Source organism: Vicia villosa, unplaced genomic scaffold, assembly GCF_029867415.1.
Source record: "Vicia villosa cultivar HV-30 ecotype Madison, WI unplaced genomic scaffold, Vvil1.0 ctg.000233F_1_1, whole genome shotgun sequence".
Classification (NCBI taxonomy): Eukaryota; Viridiplantae; Streptophyta; class Magnoliopsida; order Fabales; family Fabaceae; genus Vicia; species Vicia villosa.
In genome coordinates this window covers 461,012-485,837 of record NW_026705088.1, presented here as the reverse complement: position 1 = coordinate 485,837, position 24,826 = coordinate 461,012, and the positions used below count along the sequence as shown (strand labels likewise).

The window sequence follows — 24,826 nt, the reverse complement described above, 5'->3', positions numbered from 1 at the left end:
ACTCTGTTGTACTTCGAATGCGTGCAAACGCTTCGAGTCACATTTTTACCGCTACAGAAAGTGGCGACTCTGCTGGGGATATCCTAAGAGAGTCAACCCTAGTTTAGTTTTTCTCGTATTATTGTTAGCTTTATTTATTTGTTTATTTATTTCTTTTATTGTTTGATTTTTTATTGTATGGTTGGAATATCTTGATTATTGGCACTTTGTGGACAAAGCTCTACACCCGAGCTCAAGAAACACATAAGATAAGATGGTGGGTTAGTATTAAACTTGCTTGACGTAGTGTCAAGTGGGAGATACTAATACTCCGCCTAGAGTAGGTCCTTTGAGAAGATGTCTTTGGTTGAGTAAGTTATTTACTCGAGCGATGATGTTTTCAATTTGGATCGTTAACTCTAGGGACCTTTAGAAAAACCCTTAAACCATGACTTTTTAGGAAATGGTGGTTTCGCGCCCAACTTGCGTAACGTAACTATTACCGTGGGTAAGTGCGAAAACCACACTCAGAATAAGCTTCATTTGAAAACATGGTTGTGTGGGAAGTTATTTGCTAGATGATCAAGTTTTCAAAAGGAGCTCGTAACTCTGAGAACCGTATCTAGAACCTTGTCGTAAAAAACCTTAGAACTATCCTATTGTGTGCCACTTTGTGCTGAGAAATCAGAATCTTTATGTTTCATATGATTTGAAATCCATTACATGTTAATCATTCATGACATACATCTTTGCATAAAAATGACAAAAATTTCATGCATCCATATTCATACATTCAAGTTGTCAATTCATATCGTCTGTCTTCGTCTTCACATTTTTTTCCACTGTCAAACTGGTTCCTCAACACTTGAGACTGGAATTATGTTTCAGTAAACTATGGAAGAGCTTAAACAAGAAGAAGATCAATTAACTGGGTCAAGAATGATAAGTTACTAGTGTTTCAGACAGGATCGATCTTCCTCGTCACTGATTAGTCACTAGGCCTTGTTTCCTTCTGTTTGCAATTTCCTTGTTTTGTTTCGCGTACTGCATTTAAACTTTGTTTGTTCCTGAGTGTTTGATTTTAATGAAATGAGCATCTCGTATTTTGATTCTATTCAATCCACTGTGTTTATCTTTATGCTTTATCTTTCAAAAAAAAATCTCTTGTTCTTTTTCTTTATGCAAAGATCGGAGGGAGGATGATGACAACGAAATACCCAAATTGTTGAATTGTATGCTTTCAAATAGAACTTTGCTGATGATGTACAGGCATTGTTTCATTCCCCAAATATTGGAGAAATAAGGAAGTTAATCCCTAGTCAACCCCTCGGAGCCTTCGAAGTTGGAGTTTCTTTTTAAACAAAAAAAAAACCCACAATTTTAACCTGGGGCAGGGTAGTTCTCAGTTAATTTGTTTCTGCATTCAACTTCAAGAAAATCATTAAGTACACATTTCAATAAGGGTTTCAACCAAAAGTGATCAACATGGTTCTCATTAATCATTATCAAGGCAGTCACTATCTTTCCAATACAAAAAAAAAAAAAAATTCAAAGAAAAAGCCCGCTAAGTCAAAACCTACGAAGGAGACTTAGGCAAAACTGGGGCATCCCGCTGGCTGTAATCTCAAAAGAAGACAGATCAGGCAAAAGTTAGGGATAAAGCAGAAAAGGAGAAGTCAATAAATTCCTTGAACAACAATAAGACATTGTGACTATCAAAAGGAAGAAGTGACTGCCATCTCAAAAATTCCCTTGACTCGTGAGTCATTATCATGAATAGGTGCAATTCCAAAGTCTCTTGGAACCTAAATGCATAATTTGAATTAATTGAGCGTAGGATTGGAAGATCATCACGAAGAATGGGTTGGGTACAAATATATTTTGAGCCTATATCCTTTGTTTCTATAACCGTGAACCAAGCCACGTTACAACCTTCAAAAGACCTAATTGAAGCAAGGTTTATTTTGAAAGCATACTATAACAAGGTTGCGTTAACCTGACTCCTAAAGATCTTTGCAAATCGTTTGTTTTACCATACCTTTTGCTTTATCCATCAATTTGAATGTCTAGACAACTGTGTTTGGACCTTTGATTCATTTTTCTCTACATCAATAACATTTCCTACAATGACTTTGATTTCAAAATATGCTTTGAGCATTGCATTAAATTTACCATTTCGAATAAACATTTTATTTGCAAGTACTCATCTTTCAAGGAAGTTTCAAACTCAAGAGACTTGATCAGTGATCCTATCAGGGGCAAGTTATTTCAAGATCTTGTTATTCAAAAGTTATACTAGGGGCAAGAATTACCAACATTCATTTCAAGAAACTGAAGCCAGGATCAGATAACAACCAGTCAATCAGGGGCAATCTTCTTCAGCAATCCCCAAACAGTTTATCAGTCCTTCTCAAAAGGATCATCAGTGTGACATAACAGACTTGGCAGTGTTCTCGTGTTGAGGAATCAGAGTTTCAATCTTCCCTCACAAAAGAGTCTACTTCAGTTATCATGACCAATTGCATTGCATTGATCATTCATAAATCATGCATCTAAACAAAATTCATACTCATTTACATCATTACCTTGAGATCAAAGCCCAACTTACTTGGCATCTACCAAAACATTGTTTGTCCTTTCACCCAAAGCTAGTCATTGGATTCATAATCTTCATTGCCATCCAAAGCGTGTTATCGGATGTCATAATCTTTCATTGTCATCCGAAGCTTGTTATCGGATGTCGTAGTTTTTCATTGCCATCCAAAGCCTGTTATTGGATGTCATAATCCTTCATTGCCATCTGAGGCCTGTTATCAGATGTCATAAATCTTCATTGTCATCCAAAACCTGTTATCGGATGTCATAATCTTTTATTGCCATCTGAGGCCTGTTATCAGATGTCATAAATCTTCTTTCATCCAAAGCTTGTTATTGGATAATCTTTCATTGCCATCCAGAGCCTGTTATCGGATGTCATAATCTTTCATTGTCGCCCAAAGCCTGTTATTGGATGTCATAATCTTTCATTGCCATCTGAGGCTTGTTATCAGATGTCATAAATCTTCATTGTCATCCAAAGCCTGTTATCGGATGTCATTACCATCTAAAGCCTGTTATTGGATGTCATAGTCTTTCATTGCCATCCGAAGCCTGTTATCGAATGTCATAATCTTTCATTGCCATCTGAGGCCTGTTATCAGATGTCATAAACCTTCATTCTCATCCAAAGCCTGTTATTGGATTTATAATCCTTCATTGCCATCCAAAGCCTGTTATCGGACGTGATTCTCCATTGCCATCCGAAGCCTGTTATCGAGTGTCATAATCTTTCATTGCCATCCAAAGCCTGTTATCGGATGTCATAACCATTCAATGTCACTCTCAAATTTATCTGATTATAGGTATCGTCTAATGCCACCCTTAAACGTTCTTACTATCCAGAGTTTTATCCCTGTTTTCCAAGTTTCTCCATCAATTGTTAATCTCCTGTGGCGCTAGTTTCCAACAGAGATTTAAGAATGTCTTATATCACATTGCAATAACAAAAAAAAGAGTCCATGCATTGCATTTCATTTGCATATGGACAAAAATTGTGTACTTTGTATTTAAGTCTCTTCACATCTTCGATGGAAGAAACTTAAATAGGGGCATCTGTCGCACCCCAATTTTTGACCCGCATATTTCATTCGTTTGATATTATCGCATTCGTATTTCATTTGCATTATATCATCGCATCATTGCATGTTTTAGAAAAAATTAGACTTTTTATTAAAGTCAACAAAAATAGCTTTATATCCACATAGTTGTTTATTCATCCAAGTTTCATTTTATTCTTAGACGACAAATAATTGTTTGTTATTGTTATTATTATATTTTAAATTTAAAAAAAAAATTGTGTTTTAATTTCTAGTTTAATTTAATTTTTATTTTTGTTTTGTTCATTTATTAAGAGTAGTAGTGTTTTTATTTTTTTTTCAGGATTTATTTTAGTTATTGTTATACAAATAAGAAAAAGTGTTTGATTTATTTTTTAGGCCCAATTTAATTCTTTTAGGAAGCCCATTTCATTCTTTTTGCCATTTCACTAAGTCAAACAAAAAAATAGTACAAAAGTTTTTTTTACAGAAGAGGTGTCTTCAACGTTTTCTCACATCTCAACATCATCTTTCCTGCCATCCCAAAACAAATACAACAGTCCAAAAATCCTGCTACTACCTGCACCATTGCTGCCCTATACATCCAAAATTTTCACCATTTCTATTCAAAGCCAAATCCTGCATCATAAAACACCAAATTCAGCTTCCATAAAAGTTCAAACTTCATCCGAAAATTCCCCCCCAAATCCTATCCTTTTGCCTATATAAAATCAGACATACAACCACACGAAAAAAAAAAAAAAACGATTAGGAGAAAAACAGCCACAACACTCCCTCACACTCTCAAACAACATACCCTCAATACTCACTCAACTCATCCCTTCAAACCTAACTCAATAACCTAACTCAATACCCTGCATACATCCTCATTCCGTACACACTAAACCTCACTCTATAACCTTCGAATTTCTGCACAAAAAAACGGAGACTTCACAACACAACCTTCACACAAAACCGTGATACTCACAAACCCCTCCTTCATACATACTCTCTACAACACTCACAAAACTACCCCAAACAGTAACACACATACAATAGTCTCAATAGCAGCAGCACGAGTCAAAACACAACATACTCGGAAGAGAAAGACGAAACAGAATCGAAGAGCAAAGAAAGCAGAAGTTGATCGAAGAAGATCAAGGAGAAGCCAAAATGTAATGTACCTGAGTTCTTCTATTTCATATTTTCTGATTTCCGATCGAACTCGTATCATGTATCTGTAACTGTGAATCGTAATAAAATTGGGGTTTAGGGTTTCATTTGGGATAAGGACTTTATTGCTTTGATTGTTGCCGTTGTGCTATTTCGTTGTTGTTGTTGATCGCGCAAACAGGGGGAGGGAGAGAATCGCGATGAGAGGATCTTTTTTTGTTGTTGTTTTCGTTTCTGGGAACTGAACAAGAACGAGTGTGAGAGAGAGGGGAGGAGGCGCTGCCTCTCTCCTATTTTCATTTAGGGTTTTGTTGGAAACCAAGTAGGATTTGAAGTATGGCTGGATCCGGGTCACACTAACCCGACCCGGACCGGTCCATTATTTTTATTCTTTATGTCTTTTTATTAGTTCTTGGGCCTTACCCCCCATCTGGGTCACACCCCCACTGACCCAAGTAGTTTTTTTTATCTTTTAATATTTATTTTCTTAAACATTTTCAAAACACCAAAATTTTTGTTTTAGATTTAAAGTTCCCTTTTAATTAAAAGTTATTATTTTCATAGAAAATACCAAAAATATCTTCACTTTATATGTATGTTTAGAATTTCTTTTCAAATATTTTAAAAAATGATATAAAAATAGCTTTTAATCGAGTCAAGTTTTGAGTTTTAATGGATGAATCAAGGAGGGTTCGTACGTACTTGTACGATTTGTCCTAAAAGTATTTGGGTGATGGCCGTTAAGCTTTTATTCGAATACTTGGATTCCATTAAACGCTCCATAAAACTCGATTTAATTCATCTTTTTTTTACAAAATACATTCTTTTAAACAATTAAATCATTTTATCTATAATGGAAAGAAGAGTTTGTACGTACTTGTACAATTTGTTCTTTAAGCATTTAGGCGATGGCCGTTAAGCCTTTGTTTGGATGTTTAAACTCCATTGAAGACTTCTTAAAAATTTATTTAACTCACTCTTTTTTACAAAAACGCTTTTCTTTTAATCAAATCAAATTTAGTCTATAATGGATAATGAAGAAGAGTTTGTACGTACTTATACAAGTTGTTCTTCAAGTGTTTAAGCGATGGCCGTTAAGCCATTGTTTAAGCGCGTAGACTCCATTAAAAGACTTCATAAAAAACTTGTTTTAGCGAGTTCTTCTTTCGAGTATTCTAAGCGATGGCCGTTAAGCCTTTGTTTAAATACTTGGATCCAATTAAATGTCTTTCAACTCTTCAAATCAATCTTTTTCATCACCTACGAGGGGGTTGTACGTACTTGTACAATTTTCTCTTTCGAGCATTTAGACGATGGCCGTTAAGCCTTTGTTTAGATGTTTGATTTCTCTTAACAAACAACTTCAAATTTATTCACACCCTCCCAATTTTAAAACTTTTTATAAAACGAGACACTTAGTCAAAATTCAAATGCAATTATACTTCCACATGTGAAGATCGAACGTTTTCCACTCGAATGCGATGATGGCCAAAATCCTGTTTTAACTGCGATTTAGTCATCCATTCTTGTAGTGATGCAAACAATCTCTTACCCATGTGCGCATAGTATTGTTTGAATGCGATCGAGTACCTCTCGCTAGAATCAACCAACAAACTCGGCGTTTTAGCCCGAACTACGATTGCTCTGACTTTCCCATTGCACTAGGGAATACGTAGGCACAAGATACAAATGTCTTGGCGAGCACAATAATAAAAAATCTTTTTTTGTTTCTTCCTTTTTTCCAACCTAATAAATAAATAAAATAGATATAAGCTAACAATCATTCGCAAGATAACTAAATGGGTCCCATCGAGTACGATGGAGGTGAGGGGTGCTAATACCTTCCCCTTGCTTAACCGACTCCCGAACCTAAATTTGGTTGCGATGACCATCTTATCCATTTCCTTTTCATCTGTGGGTTTTATCGATATTTTCCCTTTCCTTCTTGGAATAAATAAAGTTCGGTGGCGACTCTGTTGTACTTCGAATGCGTGCAAACGCTTCGAGTCACATTTTTACCGCTACACCATGAGCCTATAGAGAGATTACCAACCTCTCTTTAGGTCAGCCCCTAAGGCTCATACTATAAGGAAATAAAGTTGTGCCTTCACTAGCAGCAATTGCTTTTAGCGCAGTGGTAAGCGCTTGATCATACAGATAGAGCCTTGAGTTATTTTTGTTACTAGAATTTATTCCAGCTTGACGACGATGATATCACCTAATTTGTTTATTGCCTCATCATCATCCAAAATCACAACATGCTATTGTTTTTCGGCAAACTTATACAGAGGGTGATAACACTCTCTACAGCAAAAACATAGCCCTCATTCCTTGAGATCCATCAATTCACTATTTACCCCATGATTATAATCTTTAGATCCCTTTTGGCGCTCATTATTGTCGTTTGAACGCGTTGATTGAATATGTGCTTGGATGGGTCTATGTACAATTGCAATCGGGTTAGAACCCGACCCACATTGGTTATTCTTGAATTGGGTTTTCCCACTTAACACAAACCTTTTGTTTATTTAAGTGGGTCATGAGAATTGAATCTCCTTATTTTCTTCCTTAATAGGTAATCCAAAACTCTAATCATTAATTCTTTAGAATTACTAATCCCACCCTAAGGGGTAGAAAAATACCATATGAAAGTCCAAAATCACCCCCTAATTCCGGAGGTTCATCTCTGAATGCACCTTTTCTTTAGAAAAAACATTCAAACAGAGTCACACCCAATATATTTTCAGGGCAGATGCAACGCGTTTTGTTATTTTTTCACTAGTTTTCACTCTAAGTTCGTTTCTTTACCTAAAAGGTCTTTTTCTAGCTTTTTTCACTCTTTTGCTTCTAGCTTGCTCATTTTAAGTCATATTTTCTCGTTATCTTGCTAAATGACATGTAATGACAACATGTAATCACAACCACAAACTTGAACTATTGCTTGTCTTCAAGTAATCTGTCTACACATTGAAACTATGTCATAAATAAATTACAAAACTTATCACATGAATCTCACTTACTTTTGCTGATTGAGACATCTGTTCTTTGCTTTACTTTGATCAGTTTATATTAGTTCTTCCAGCATCGATACCCAACCTATCTCTCTGCTCACCATTATGCACTCAATTGCAAGGGTGTTCACTCAATCAACATACAAGGGTGAAAATCAGTTAATTTGTAAATTATCTGCAAAATCTGTCATATCATATTTAAACACACACATTCGAGGACTTTTAAGGTTGTAACATGACTTATGTTAGGGTAGAATAATGTTTGGATAGTAGAGACTTTTTCTTACTTTTGGTCCTATTCTTTTCTCAATTTTTTTGTTGTTGAAAATGTCATATTTTTGACATCTTATTTTTCTTTTTCTTTTATTTGACCAAATTTTCTAATACCTCAACTCCCAAACTTAAATGTTGCTAACTTCCAATAGCAACCTCAAACTTAAATGTTAATGACTTCATTGATGATTGATTTAAAAATAAAAGTAAAATATTAAAGTGTGAAAAATTATAGTTAATATATTATAATTGTACTCATTTTTATATCGATGATATTTTTTAATTTTAATTAATTTGTAGCCTCTAATATTTTGTTTGTTTTACTTTTTATAATAAACGTAAAGTATAATATAATTATAGTTTATTATTCATTTTTATTCATGGTAGGGAACTTCTAAGATTCAAATACTGACAAGATTTTGCTAGGATGTTTTAATTTATATATTTCAACTTGCTGAATATTGAATATCTGTGAAGAAATTAACGAGTGCAAAAAAATATTGATGTATTTTATTTATTCTTATTTATAGTTGGCGTATTGTATTTATTCTTATTTTTATGGCGTTGATATTAAAAAAATCATAAATTTAACTAATTTTTTAATCACATATATTATTCCTAGTATGATTTTAATAATTAATTTCTTATAATTATTTTTCAGTTTTATTTAAAAGATATACAAATTAATTAATTAATTAATTAGTGATAAAAAGTTTTACCCTGTTCACATATCATATGTTCTAACTATACTCTTTAACAATTTATTTAAATCAAAAAACGAAAAATAACGAATTGTATAGAAATTACAATTGATGTATTATAATTATTCTCTTTTTATTTCAAATATATTTACAAAATAATTTATTTTAAATTATTTTGTTAATGACTAACATTAACATTTATTACATGTATGATTTTTACGCTAAATTATAAATAGTATAAATAATTACTTTTATAATTTTTAGAAAACATAAAAAAACTAAATTTAATTAATTGTTTATTGACAAACTTGTGTCGGGTGTATGTGTATGTAGAACTGTCAAAACGGTCTAGCGCAAATAGATCGGGCCGCCAAGCAATGTAAAATATATGGCTCGAGCCTTTAAATTAGAGTCCAATTTTCAAGAAGGATTTTTTTAAACTTGTTTTAACAAGCTCGTTACTTATTAGGACTAGTTCATATGGACCGTAGTTAGCCCTTTGACCCGCATAACTATAAATTTTAAAAATTATGCTAATATTTTTGTTGTTTCATTCAAAAACAGAATATTGAGTTGTCTATTCTCCTAATATTTTATATATATACACCCCTTTATGTTTGACGCCTTTTTTTAGACTTTTGTGCTTGATATATTTATTTCTTCTTTACGATTGTTCGGCCCAGCGTATGGGTTATTGGTCTCCCCATTTTGATTCGATTAGTGAATCCTTGTTGCGTTAGGATTTGTTCATCGTGCGTGTACTTTAGGACTTGTTCATCTTGTGTGCGCTACTGGCGTGTCCGTCGAACTCTATAGTCCCAATTGGAGTTTTGTCGACACTAGCTTCAATCGAGAAGAGTTGATGTTACTCTTTAATGTCATTAGGAATCATCCTTGACCAAAGGTAAGGTCCATGCCCCTGCCCCCAAGTTTGACTTGGTTCGGGGCAGACTTTTCTAGGCTCCACCGCCTACGCTCTTAAAGTGGATAATTCATAAGAGGAGGTGCGCCAACTCAGCTTGAAGCGTGTTCATCGAGTGTGGGAAGTTTACTCTAGGGTGCGCTTGCAAAGGGTTATGAGTTTGCAATGTCTCATAGTTAGCAGATTAATTATTGACATTAGGGGTATTTGCAGTGCGGTATGAGCGATTTTGATGCTAAAAATTATTCGTACCGCGAGAAAAAAAATGTGCGGTTCAAGCCAAACCAAATAAAACTAATGCGGTTTAGATTGGTTCGCTTCATTTGGTATTTTACAAGAAAAATATTGAGCCTTACATACACATATAGATGAAAATATAATTTTGTGTCTAATCGTTCATACATTACTATAAAAAATTTATAATTGTCAAAATAAAATTATAATTTGATACATAAAAATGCTCTTACAATTTTATCTTAGGTCTAAAGAATGACATACATGAAATTGCATTCGTAAATAAATATTATACAAAGAATACGTAAAAGTATATTTTGTCAAAATAGTATTTATAAATGAATAATATTTTATTTTTGGATGATATATAAATTAAATTAATATTATACAAAAAATATGATAAAATATACACATAATACTAGTTGTTTTCTCTAAAAAATTAAAAATATAAATATATATTGGTCAGTAAGATTTTATAATATAATGCGGTTTGGCTTGATTTGGTTTATAAAATACAAACCGCAAACCGAACCAAACTTCATGGTTCTGATAGAAAAACACTTAGAAAGGGGGGGTTTTAATAAGTGTAGCTTTAAAACTTGACTGATAAAAATAAATTGCACAGTTATTTTTATCCTGGTTCGTTGTTAACTAAACTACTCCAGTCCACCCCCGCAGAGATGATTTACCTCAACCGAGGATTTAATCCACTAATCGCACGGATTACAATGGTTCTCCACTTAGTCCACGACTAAGTCTTCTAGAGTATCCTGATCACAACCTGATCACTCCAGGAACAAATGCTTAGACACAAGCTAAGACTTTCTTAGAGTATCCTGACCACCACGTGATCACTCTAATTACAACTGCTTAGACACAAGCTAAGACTTCCTAGAGTGTTCTGATCAACACTTGATCACTCTAGTTACTTACAAATTAATGTAATCAAATAAGAGTTTTACAATGCTTCTTAAAAGCTATAATCACAAACTGTGATATTTCTCTTAACGTTTAAGCTTAATCTCACTAATATATTACAACAGCAATGTAGTGAGCTTTGATGAAGATGAAGATTCTGAGCTTTGATTTGAACAGCGTTTCAGCAAGTTAATATTCACAGAAATCGTCAAGAATTTTTGTTGTTGTTTCTCATCAGAACTTCATATTTATAGGCGTTTGAGAAGATGACCGTTGAGTGCATTTAATGCTTTGCGTGTTCCGTACAGCATCGCATTTAATGTTATACGCTTTTGTCAACTACCTCGAGCCTTGTTCACGCTGTGTCTACTGACGTTGCCTTTAATAGCTTCTAACGTTCCTTTTGTCAGTCAGCGTAGCCTGCCACTTGTACTTTCTTCTGATCTGATGTTTGTGAATACAACGTTTGAATATCATCAGAGTCAAACAGCTTGGTGCAAAGCATCTTCTGATCTTCTGACCTTGAAGTGCTTCTGAGCGTGATACCATCAGAACTTCAGTGCTTCTGCTTCTGATCTCATGTTCTTCTGATGCTTCCATAGACCCATGTTCTGATTCTGCTTCGACCATCTTCTGATGTCTTGCCAGACCATGTTCTGATGTTGCATGCTGAACCTTCTGAGTCAAAGCTTCTGAGCGCTGATTTATGCATACTCTTTATATATATTTCCTGAAAAGGAAATTGCATTTGATTAGAGTACCATATTATCTTAAGCAAAATTCATATTATTGTTATCATCAAAACTAAGATAATTGATCAGAACAAATCTTGTTCTAACAATCTCCCCCTTTTTGATGATGACAAAAACATATATAAATGATATGAATTTGCGATCAGAAAGAGCAGACGGCAAAAGACAAATTACACAGCTATAGCATAAGCATGTGAATATGTCTCCCCCTGAGATTAACAATCTCCCCCTGAGATAAATAATCTCCCCCTGAAATAAATACTCGAAGAACTTTAATAAAAGACTTCCCTGATTATTTCGGTAGAGACGATCACATAAGCTTCTGTCTTCAGAGAATTCATAGCTTCTGACTTCTGCTTCCATTGGATAGCTTCAGAACTTGAATTTCTTTAGATCCTTAGACCACTCACAGCTTCTGATTCCTGCTTCCATTTAGGACAGCTTCAGAACTTGAATTTCTTTGATCTTCAGAACATTCACAACTTCTGATTCCTGCTTCCATCTAGGACAGCTTCAGAACTTGAATTTCTTTGATCTTCAGAACATTCACAGCTTCTGATTTCTGCTTCCATTTAGGACAGCTTCAGAACTTGAGTTTTCTGGATCTTTAGAACATTCACAGCTTCTGATTTCTGCTTCCCTCGGATAGCTTCAGAGCTTTGAATTTCTACCAACATCACTTCATGCTAGATTTGTATCAGAACATTGTTGAATGTACCAGAGCATCATCAGAGCATCTCTACATCCTGAAATGTTACAGAACAAAAACTAAACGACAAAAGTCAGCATGAACGAGTCAGAACATAAAATGTATATTAGACCACATGATATGTATCAGAGCCATATAGGCTAAAATAATGTATCAGAGCAAATAGAATTTTGTTAAAGCAAATAGACAAATTTTGAATCAAATTCTATTATCAGTGCTTCTGATTCTGAAGCTTGACAGCACTCAGCTTGCTTCAGTTTCCATAAGCTTATTCTTTTTACAGAATAACGCTTCTTATGGTTTTGCTTTGAAGATTCTCTTCACTTCTTTATACCTGCAAAACACTTAAACCAAATAGAACTTGCAGTTCTTGTTAGTGAAAGCAACTAATTAAATCAAATCATTTATCACATATTTCTCCCCCTTTTTGTCATATCATCAAAAAACAGAAAAGATTCAGAGACAAACAAAAAGAAACACACGGAGGAAAAGGGATGATTTCATTGAAGTTTGAACACCCCTAATTGAAATTACGTAAAATTTTACAAAATAATTAACTTGTCGAAAAAGTTAGAATGCAAGTATATTCTACTTCTTTTTTACTTGATCTTCGGCTAGTTGTGCAACCGGGGAATGTCCTAGTGGAGGTATCTGTCGGTCGACTTTGCTTTACAGAGATATGTGTCTTTACTGATAATGTCGATCTCTGGTACAACGTCACTATTCTGTTATGGAACCAAATTTTGTAAGGATTGATGGTGAACGATATTTATCAGTAGTGTATATCTCTAATACTGCGACACAAAATGGATTTGCAAGGTTATTACTCCAACGTCCAAGTCAATTCGAAATTCAAGATTTTATTTTTTATTTTTTAATAATTGCAAATATATAAAAATAAAAAGCATAATACAAAGATGGGGGGTTGGGGGACCAAAAACCCAGTAAAACATACAACAAAAAAGTAGTAGAGAGCAACCTTAAAGACAAACTAGATCTAAAATTTTTGCTAACAAACACGTACTACAAGTACAATCCAGCAAACCCGCGTATAGGCTCGAAACCGAATTGCAAAAAATTGTAGTTTGTGAACGGATAAACACATAATCCAAATCTTCAAGAATAAGAATGAACCGACTGTAAACACGAAAAACAAGTCCACACCCCAACAACCCACTGTATCAATATACAACAAAAACCATGTGATAAAAACAATAAGCAAAACGACTCTTTCGAGCCAAATAATCAACTATCAGAAAATGATATGGATATCCACTCAATCTAATATCAATCAAAATGATTGATATAGATATAAAGTCGACATCGATGCAAAGGAGGCAACCTTTAAAACTCGAAATTTGCAGATCTCAATAGATCTGGAAACAATCAAAACTTCAAAAGATAAGGACACCAAACTTGCACCGGAAGCACAAACCTGCTTGTGCTGGAGAACCGAAAACACTCACCTCACCGGCGAGAAAGAAACCACCACTGTGAACCACTCGTCACCGACAAGGTAAAAAGCAACCCCATCAAAAGGGGTTTGACGACGACGCGATCAAAATGACCGATCGCACCTTCACAGATCTGAGGTTACATTAGAAAAGCAACTTTGAATTTGGGGTGGAAAAAGATGAAACTTTTAGAGAGAAGGCATGACGTTTGTTTTTTAGAGAGAGAAAAAGAAAGAGTACTTGTGATAATTCAAAATTCAAGATGAATGTAGTAAAAGTAAAAATCAAAATAATATACCAGCCCAAAATCAATATAATGAATAAAGGCTTTTATATGTTTGATCGTTTAGATTAAATTGACATTGGATTAAGCTTTGACTTTTGGACATTTGACCAGCCCAAAACAAGTTCAATTTATTTAACATTAAGTTTAGTTTTAAAATTTTGTGGAAGATAGCTTAATTCAATATGATTTGTTTTATTTTAACATTAATTGGATTCAACGGGTTTTTTAACATTCTTAATCATAAATCCATTTGCAAATTTATTTAACATTTATATTATTCTTAATTCATATATTCTATCAATTTTACTGAAACTAAGTTATATAAAAGTTGATGCCAAGATTAGAATTTTGTGAGACTTATGAGAATTTATTCTCATTAAATTAAATATATTTAAAAAAACAACAATGCTATTCATACAATCAAACATACAATATATTGTATATACTAATATACTGTTCATAAATATGATGAACAGTACCATGAACAATACATAAATAGTGTTACAAATAGTGCTCGTGAATAGTGTATAAACAGTGTAAGTCAAAGTTGGTTAATGACATGCAAAAAGTTGGTTAATGAATTGATGAAGTTGGTTAATAAGCACTTAAATATTAAAAATAAATTTTAATAGTAAAATAAAGTTGGTTAATGAAATGTAATAAGTTGGTTAATTAAGTTATGAAGTTGGTTAATTAAGTTATGAAGTTGGTTAATAAACACCCGGATGTTACAAATAATTTTTAGACGTAAACTAAAGTTGGTTAATGAAATGTAAAAATTTGGTTAATAAAGTAATGAAATTGGTAAATAAAGATTTAAAAATAATTTTTAGTAGTAAAACAAAATTCGTTAATGAAATATAAAATATCGGTTAATTAAGTTATGAAATTGGTTAATCGAACAATTTTCCATTTTTTTGGACAAAAATGCCTACGTGGATAATAAAAAAATGCTGACTGTGCATATGCTGCACACGTGGCATTTATTTTAATTTTTAGTTTTTTTTATAATTACACGTGGAATTTCGATTTTTTTGAAAATTTTTTTTAACAATTTTTTTTTTAAATTTTTATATTTAATATTATATATATATATATTTGATATAACAATACTTAAATTAAATGACATAAATAGATGATGTGTAAAATAGAATTATAGAGTTGTTCTTTTTACACCCCATGGTTTTTTTACTCGGAAAATTTCAATTTTTCCCCAGCTTCCGTAGATCCACATCCGGAAGCACCCCATATTTTAAAAAAAATTGATTCCTTCCGTAGATGCATTTACGGAAGTCTTATGGATAGACATTGTGTGGTCCATATTTTCCAAATGCTTCTATAAATTTAGGGTTTCTAGGTTTGCATCACCCATAAACACAAACCCTAATTACAAACACAAACCCTGAAAACAAACATTATTTAAAAACTGAAAATAATAAAATTATAATAAACTGAAAATATAAATAAAATTGATAGTATTAAATATTCATTATTTTAATATTTATTATTTCTAATAAAATTATTTAAATTATAAATATTTATTAAACATTAACTAATTTTAACAAAATAATTAAGTATTTATTAAACATTAATTATTTTTAGTAAAATAATTAAAATAATTAAATATCAAAATATTAAATAAAATTATAAAATAAAATAAATTTAAACATATTTACTTAAAAATAGCTAATACATATTTATATATTTCAATATGCATTTACGTTTAATAGTTATTTTAATATTATAATATATTATTTCAGTTTATTAAATATATTTTATTTACTTTTAGTTTATTATATTTTAATATTTATATAATATAATATTGAAATATTATATTCAAATATTATAATAATAAATATTTTAATATTTTAATTTATCAAAAAATATATTTATGTTCAATATTTTATTAAATAATATTTTATTAAAATATTATATTATTTAATAAACTGAAATAATATATTATAATATTATATTACTTAATAAACTTAAATAATATATTATAATATTTTATTTACGTTCAATATTAAAATATTGTATTTATGTGCTATAGCAAAATACAATTTTTGATGTTTTAAATAATATATTAATATGAATTAATAGTATATTAAAACATTATATTATTTAAAATATTTTTAGTAATATATTTCAGTTTAAATAGTAAATTATTATTAAAAATTATAATAAGTATATGTAATATAGTTGAATAATTTCGTGTTAAACAAATGGCCTAGTGTTAGTGGCTTCTAATTCCAACTAAAAGGTCATCGGTTCAAAATTAACCCTAGTATATATGTAGATGAATAGTCTCTTTAATTTTCTCATAAAATAATTTCTTTTTTTTGAAAAATTCCCATAAAATAACTTAATTAAAATAAAAAAACCTCCTAGTAAAATAATTTGAAATACCACATTATTGACACTAGGGGTGGCAAAACGGGTCGGAGTCCGCCGGACCGCCCGCACACCCGCCAAAAATTGGCGGGTTGGGTTGGGATTCTAGGCTCGCCGCTCGCTAAAGCCCGCCCCGCCAAAACCCGCCGCCCGCCATATCCGCCCCGCCAAAACCCGCCGCTCGCCAAAACCCGCTCCTCCTCCAAAACTTACTATTTTTTTAGTTAATTCTAATAATTGCAGTTCTTGATGATTTATTTTATACATTTATTTATAAATATATGTACTAAAAAAAGTAAATTTGTTAAAAAATTACTTTTATAAAAAATTATTTTAAAAAATCAGTGAAAAATTTAATTAAAAAGTAAAAAAAAAACATATTAATCTATTTAAAAAATATAAATAAAAATAAGCGGGTAAACCCGCTGCCCGCCAACCCGCCATCTTGGCGGGGCGGACATGATTTTGATACCCATTTTACTTGACGGGCATGCCCGTCCCGCTTGTTTTTTGGCGGGCATAAGGCGGGGCGGGCGGGGCGGGCGGCCCGTTTTGCACCCCTAATTGACACAAATTTTGGCTGTATTTTCCCTTAGAAAGCTCTAGAAGACGCTGTCACTCAAGCAGAAACTGGTCACAGGTATGGCGTCAGTTTCCGGTTCGATTGGTTTGGATCTCAACAATGAAATGAGGAGTCATCAAGTCGCCATAGCCGAGCTCAACGCCTTACCTTCTTCCAGAGTCTGTAATCTCTTATTCTCATTTTCAATTCACCCAATTCATACATTCGTAGGGTTAGGGTTAGGGTTTTTCTATTCATCTAATTTTCTTGCTTTGGCGATTCGTTAATTGATTTGAATCTGGATTCTCGGTTCTTAAGGGTTGATTCTCCTTTTCTCTAATCACTTCAAATTTCAATTATTTTTTTTATCATGCTATATGAATATATGAAGTACGGACATGGAATATCGAAAATACCATAGCGACACTGATACTGATACGTCGACACAAGTAATAATTTTAAAAAATAAATAAATTAGACATAGTCACATGTGTTGATGTTGGTGTTGGATACACAGACATTTTTTTTTCCAGGGATGTCGGTGCTACAAAGATTACACTCAATTTCAATTATTTTTGATTTGGGAAACTACATGTTTTCTCTTCTCATTGTTTTGCTATGTTAATACTTTGTTTTCCTTGCTATGAAATCTGAACAAAAATAAAGGGATTCCTGTAGTTTTATCCTGTTATTCCCCCAATTCTAAATTAACAAAGGAAGGATTTTTTTGTGATAATTGTGTTAAGGGATGGCAACAATCATAAAGGACTTATTTTGTTGTTGTTGTTACTGCAGACTGTCTATCAGAAAAATGGGAACTTGTTTTTTCGCACAACTGTCCAAGCCGCAACAAGCATGGAGCAGAGTAAGAATTCCTCACTTTTGACTTGTTTTCATTTTTTAGAAGAAACAATTTGCTTTAAGGTGCCAAACAGTTCTACTAACATTTTCTCCCTGAAATTTGTGTTGGATAGAACAACTTGATGCAGCCAAAGCCAAGCTAAAGAATCTGAATTCTTCGGTATAGTTGTATGCTAGAACTCTGGTTTAGTAGAAAGAAATGCAGCATTTTCCCGGTGGTTAAGTAGTAAGTACTTCATTTGCTTAGAAGTTGTTAGTTAGGTCCTAGATACTGTAAGTTACATAATGAATTAACTCCAATGATATTGTTCTGGGTTGCAAAAATGGACCTCTCATAATGAAATACTTAACCGATTTTATTAGTTTTTGCCTTCATGTTCCTTCAGCATCATGAAGGCTGAGTTTTATTTTTTTAATTGTGTTTTGATAGCTTATTTGGCCTTTTATCATTGTTGTACAAATTATGACACAATTTGTTTTATAATCTTAAGAAATAGATTAGGGGAGACACGATGTAATGCAAAATAAGGAGAATCAACAACTTTATAGAGTATTTACAGTGAATTTTACGTATAACCCACTAACTAATTTATGCAGAGAGTATGTTTTGACAAAGCCTGTAAGTTTTGTTAGTACTCATTTGACTATAACTTGTTATGTAAGTAGAAGTGTTTAGCAAACAAGTTTGGTAGTTTAATTTTATAATACTACTTCAGTTAGTTCTTAGGTATATTATTTATACAGTAAGACAGTATGAATTTGTAAGCATTATTGAAGGTTCAAGTAAGCCACTAGGTTCAAGTAAGCCTCTGATTGTATATGTTGTACGATTGTTGTGCATGTTTATCAATACACTTAGAATAAAGTATTGTCACACTATCAAAAGAGTCATGTGATATCTCTAAAGGACTATGAGCCTTAGAATAACTTATTATAAGTTTTCTGTTCTCTTTGAAGAATACAATTAGGCTAATTGCAATACTTTGTATAGTTGGAAATCTAATAAACAAACAATTTTGAGGCAATTCCTTATAGAATTACCATTTGCAACCGCTAGTGAAGAAGAAAACTAGTTGAGGTTGATCAATAGTACCATTCAATGGATGAAACTATTTTCTTTAAAACGACTCAAGATAGTAGTCCAACGTAAAATGATATGAGAATGTGAAATGAGGCCGTTTGTTTTTATGGAATTTTAGAAAATTCTTATATTGCTCATTTTACTAGGATAAATTTGCAAGATCATTAAGGCATAATTTTTTATGAATGCACTCATGAAAAATGTGTGTTTTGAGACTGCTCTCACTTTAGTTGAATATGAATCTTACTCACTATGTAAGTGTTCAAGTATGAAGACACATTTGTTTATATACTTTTTATATATGCATTTGACACTACTTTTGATTTTTTTTTTTAATTTAAATTTTAGCGGGAAATTGTTGAAAGAAATGAGGATGTGTGCGAAATATGTGCATATGGTTGTGAATTGAAAAAAACTTTTAAGTCCACGAGCAGAGATTATACAATTTTCTAATGTTTACAAGGTGGAGGTAGTCCTCTTGGGATGTTTACAAGGGATAGAGTTTTACAAACAGAGTGATACTTACAAAAAGTTAACACCGTATGTGTGTCACCTTCGACTAATTCAGGCTAGCTTGTGGTTTCATGTTAAATAATATTATTTGGAACCCAAAAATTTTTAATACCTTTCCTAAGAAAAAAATATAAATAAAATTTTATGCCTTGCTTACGTATGTTTGGCACACCTATTTCCGTCCTCCAAGATCAAGCATATGCCCCCTCACCCGTCTTTTGACATGGTTAGACTTCGAGAATTTCTTTTTAGAGCTCTTAACCTTCTTATGGGTTTTGATAAAATTTCAGTTTTGTTCTTTGAATTCGGAGATGCATCTTCGAACACATCACCTTTCATTTTTTAGGGGTATTTTCGGAGATATATTTTTGAAGAGGAGTGCTAGCAACACTCTCTTTTGAACACTCTCTCAAGCACTCACTTATTTATTGGTTTAACCATGTGTGGGCCCCTCACTTTAAAAATAGGTCCCACATAAAATAGTTGGACCCATACATGTTTCAACCAATAAGAAAGAAAGTGTTTGAGAGAGTGTTCAAAAGAGAGTGTTGCTAGCATTTCTCTATTTTTGAATTCACCCATTGGTAGAATTTAGAAGTACATATCCGAAATAATGATTTTCAGAAACAGAACCTAAAAATCAGAGAAGCTTAACATAAATTTAACATAGATGGTCCAAATTACATAGATATTGAAATAAAAATTTAAAATGTGTTATTATAAACGGGTAGTTGAGGACGTTGCAACATCTTAATGACATTTTCTCCAGACCTCTGAATCTTCGCATCGATTTTAATTGAACCCTTAGTGGAGTATCGACGAAAAGTACTCCACATAACCTTTAAATCGTCACCAGTCTTTAGTGCAAACTGGATGAACAACACCTTTCCTTCAGTGTCAAGTGATGGTGAACGATACTCGAGCTTGACTACCTTTTGGTTTTCTAGATATTGCAAGAGAGAATTGAGTATGGTTATCAACTCGGCGAGAGGCGTGTCTTCAGAGAGCCTAAATTGAAGTGGCGGTTTCGCACCATTGAAGTAAACAAAAGCAAGGTGAGGATATGTTTGGGTCATCTCTAATTTGTGGTGTGTGGTGTTGAAGAATTGGTTAGAGACCCTATTTACGAAAACATAGAAACAACTAAATTGGTAAAAGTAAATAGCGGTAAAATGTTGAATAGATATATTATATATGTATTGAATCATATAGAGTTTACAATGTGCACGAAAATACATACAAAAAATAGTTTGATTATATTCTAAAATGCACCGAAGAAATTGTCACTACTTAAATCTAAAATTGGTTCATCATGTTTTAACTTCCGAATTGTCACTCACATTTTCTCAATCCAGTGTCATCATGTTTTAACTTTTGAATTTTTGAAACAAATTTTCCACCTCTCTCGCATATCATCATTACAAATGATTGCCTTTTACTAGTGTCCTTATTGGACCTTCCAATCACAACGCCAAACCCGAGTTTGCTACCTTCCATTCGAACCCAATTAAGCATATGTTGACGAGCATTAAAAACTTGATCATTTGTAAATTGTTGGCTAACATCTATCTCGACAACAATCGTTTTAGAATCATCATTCACCTTATCCGGCTTAGCATCATCATTCACCTTGGCCGAAACAGCTTTGGGAAACATGTCGGGGTACACCATATCTAAAACAGACAAAAATAGAATATCTGTTAGAAATTCTGCTTCTGTAACAAACAGTTTCAGAAACGCACTTCTATAAATAGAGAGATTCGCTCGACTTTACAATAATAACAATAACAATCAATCATTATCCCATTAAATGAGGTTGACTACATGAATCAACTTCTCTCACAATATTCTTTCTAAGATCATGTTTCTATCCAAATTATTAATTTTAAGATTTTTCTAAACAACTTCTGTTATAGTTTTTATAGGTATTTTTCCATCTCTATTTGTTTGTCTGGTCTCAATCCGATCTACTTTATTACACAATTTATAAGTCTTCTCTTTATTTATCTAAATCACCTGAGTCTATTTTCCACAATCTTTTCTACTATAAGTGTTATCTCATCACTCTCTACAATATTCATTTATAATCTTATCATATTTAATCTTACCACACATTCATCATAACATTCCTATATTTACTTTAGTCCTACATAAAACTTGAGACAATCTAAGTTTGTTTTTTTATCCTTCTTCGAATTTTTTGAGCTTTTCTACTATTCTTTTTATTGTTTTAGGAAATAATCTCTTTCTAGAGATATTCTCTTCAGAGATCTGAATGGTCTAAAAATCATATTATATAGTAGTATTCATATCATACTTGATGATGCAATTTTACTAGGGGTGGTAAACGGGTATGTCCGTCCCGTAAGAACCCGTAAAGAAATGGAGCGAGACGGGACGATCATAGTTGAGCGTGCAAGTTTAAAATCTAAATCCGTTATACAAAAAAGTGAGGGTAGGGCGGAAGGGACCCGCGGGCAATGTATATTTTAAACCTAAAAATATAAAATTTATGTTGATGTCTGCATTCGCAAAAACCCGAAGAAAAAAAATAGAACGGACTAATGAACATATTAGAAAAAATGCGGGTTTAAATTCTTGGTTTATTCCACACACTAAAGTACGGTAAAAAATAACAATGGCCAATGAATCAAATCGTTTTACCACTCCTAAATTTTTCAATGATATTGATACAATGTAACTAAGTTGTTTTATTCTAAATACTTCATGTTTGATAGTTTACTTGATACAATGTAACTAAATTGTTTTATTCTAAATACTTCTTGGTTGATAACTTGTATATTTTTAGACAATGTCTCAAAATATCATAAAAAGAGTGACTTAATACGGGACTAACCCAATGATGTTTTCAATGACAAAAAATCCTTTTTAAATTATTCATTACAAATACAAGAGTTGTAAGACCATAATCCCCTACTTGAATTTAATTAAGCATAAATGTCTTCTCTAAAATTATATATGGTGCAGTTAACCTTTCTCTCATATAACAATAGTAGTAATCAATCAAGCAAGTGCAACAACATACAAGTAGATTGAATATTTAATTTAGCCATGCTAACGTCCTTACACCAATAATTCAGACCATGTGTCAGCAGATATTGACTTGTATATAACGTTCTATTTTTTAATGCATATTTTTTCCAAAAAGAAATGACATACATGTTACATGTTAAATATGAGAATCCAATGAATATCATGTTAGGATCCTCTTTTCTTTTGCACAAGAAATGTTTTGGTGGTACATGTTTGAATATTTCAAAAGCCTTCGACACCTTCATTTGGCAATTTCTTTTCAAGGTCATCAATTATTTTGCCTTTAATAGCATTTTTGGCATTGCAGTCACATATTTTTTTCAATATGCCTTTCTCTCAATTTTCATCAATTCCAAGCGAATGGAAACATTGAGATGACGACGATTATGAATGTGGCTTGGTGGAATGTTACCGAACCTTTGTAGCTATCATTACTAAAAAAAATAATTTTTATCTCAATTGAAAAAAAAGATTTTATTTCGATTTCATAGCCGAGGTAAAAAAATGACGTTATAAAAATTGTCACTTTTTTCTAGAAAAAAATTGTACCAGTCACTCGTTCATCCCCAACAATAATATTTTTTGGATTTTCAAAATTGCGTAACTTTTTACATCAGTTGAAAATAATACCTGAGATAAAAGAGTCTGTTTACATAATTTTTGTTTTAATCTGTTTTTTCGTTTCAAATCTGCAAAGCATCAAGTTTGTTGACAAATTTTGAATCTTCCTCCTCCTCATCATCATCAACAATAACAACAACAACAACAACGACAAATAAATAGAATCTTTGAACATTAAATTTCAACAACAACTAGATCCATAAAATTTTTAAACATTAAATTTCAAAAACAATAACAACAAAAATAAACAAAATCAACACAATCGTTAAATATTTAATCTCAACAACAACAACATTAAACATTTTACTTGACACAACAACAACAACTAACATTGCTAAGTTACATCCATGTTTTCCTAAGTAACATTAAACATTTTTAATAAGCTATTATAAGAGAAGAAATTACATTAAGGAACCAACCTTAAAACTATTTTTTGCTCTTACAATCAATCTCAGAAAATGGTGTTGTAGTTCATTCAGCTGCTTTCCTTATCATTGTTTTTAATTACGTTAAGTTTATGTTTCAACACTTTGCATCTAAAATTAATCATTAAGGCATTCACGGTCTGATTGGTTAGTGATGATTTCACGCGGATCACTGATGTTTCATGTGAATTGATGAGTTGACAATATTTTAACCATTGTTAATATATAAATTGACGACAAAGATTCGTTACTTAATTTTTTTCCATCAAATCGGATAACACTTTTTCCTCAGTTGCTAACTTAACCGAGGTAATAAGTCATAAATAAAAAATAAAATAAAATATTTTTTCTCGGTTGTCAGCTCGATCGAGGTAATACGTCATAAGTTAAAAGTCGTGCTAAAATACGGTTGTTGGAGTTCGAAGGCGTGTCTCATGAATACTTTTCCCCTGGTTTCCAGCTCAATCGAGGTAATAGGTCATAAACAAAAATATAAAAAAATTAAAAGATGCTAAAATACAGTTGATGGGATTCAAAGGCGTCCTTGATACTTTTCCCCTCGGTTGTTAGTTCAACCGAGAGAATATGTAGTATTTTTTAAATAAATAAAATGTGGTGTGTCTCTGGGTTACACATTGGTTGTTCATTGGCTGAGGTGAAATATTTGTCATAGAATATATTATTTGTAGTAGTGTACCTTGAACTAAACCTCAAACCTTAAACTTTGTTGGGACATGCTAAACTACAAAGAAAGTTGGGAAATATTGCTTAAAGATAGATCATTGAGACGAGACAAGCCTAGTAGACATTCATTTCTCCATATGGAGTTAAACTAAAAGGTCATACCCTAAGATCATTAATAACTCATCTTGGATTCTAAGAAAAGGCAGGTAAATCAATTTCTAGCTAGACTCTTGTTGTGGTCCTCTTCATGCTCAAACTTTCAACATTACCATTCTTGATCAATCCTATATAACCACAAAATTAAGTGACTTCCTTAACAATAAGGTATGTTAGGTACCTAATAATTACAAGTTGGTTTTTCCTACCCTTGGAAACATCATTCATGCATGTCATATCGCTTCTGAAGATTTCGAGGAAAGTAGTTGTTATAACAACTTGGAATCGGGTTGCTTAACCCTTAAGGATGCTTACGACTTCTTCACCAAACTTGAACAACCAGACTGCTGGAGAAAGAAGGTTTGGAATGCTCACATTCCTTCATCAAAATTAATGCTCTTTTGGATATTTATACACAACAAGCCACCCTT

The 24,826-nt window shown here is 32.4% G+C and overlaps 1 long non-coding RNA gene across 1 annotated transcript; it reads left to right on the top strand.

The window, feature by feature from the left end:
* The first annotated feature begins 17,042 nt into the window (after nucleotides 1–17,042).
* On the top strand, nucleotides 17,043–18,040 carry LOC131625682 (uncharacterized). Its single transcript, XR_009290920.1, has 3 exons — nucleotides 17,043–17,183; nucleotides 17,796–17,865; nucleotides 17,975–18,040. It is a non-coding gene; the product is annotated as an uncharacterized LOC131625682 (long non-coding RNA).
* The last annotated feature ends 6,786 nt before the right edge of the window (nucleotides 18,041–24,826 follow it).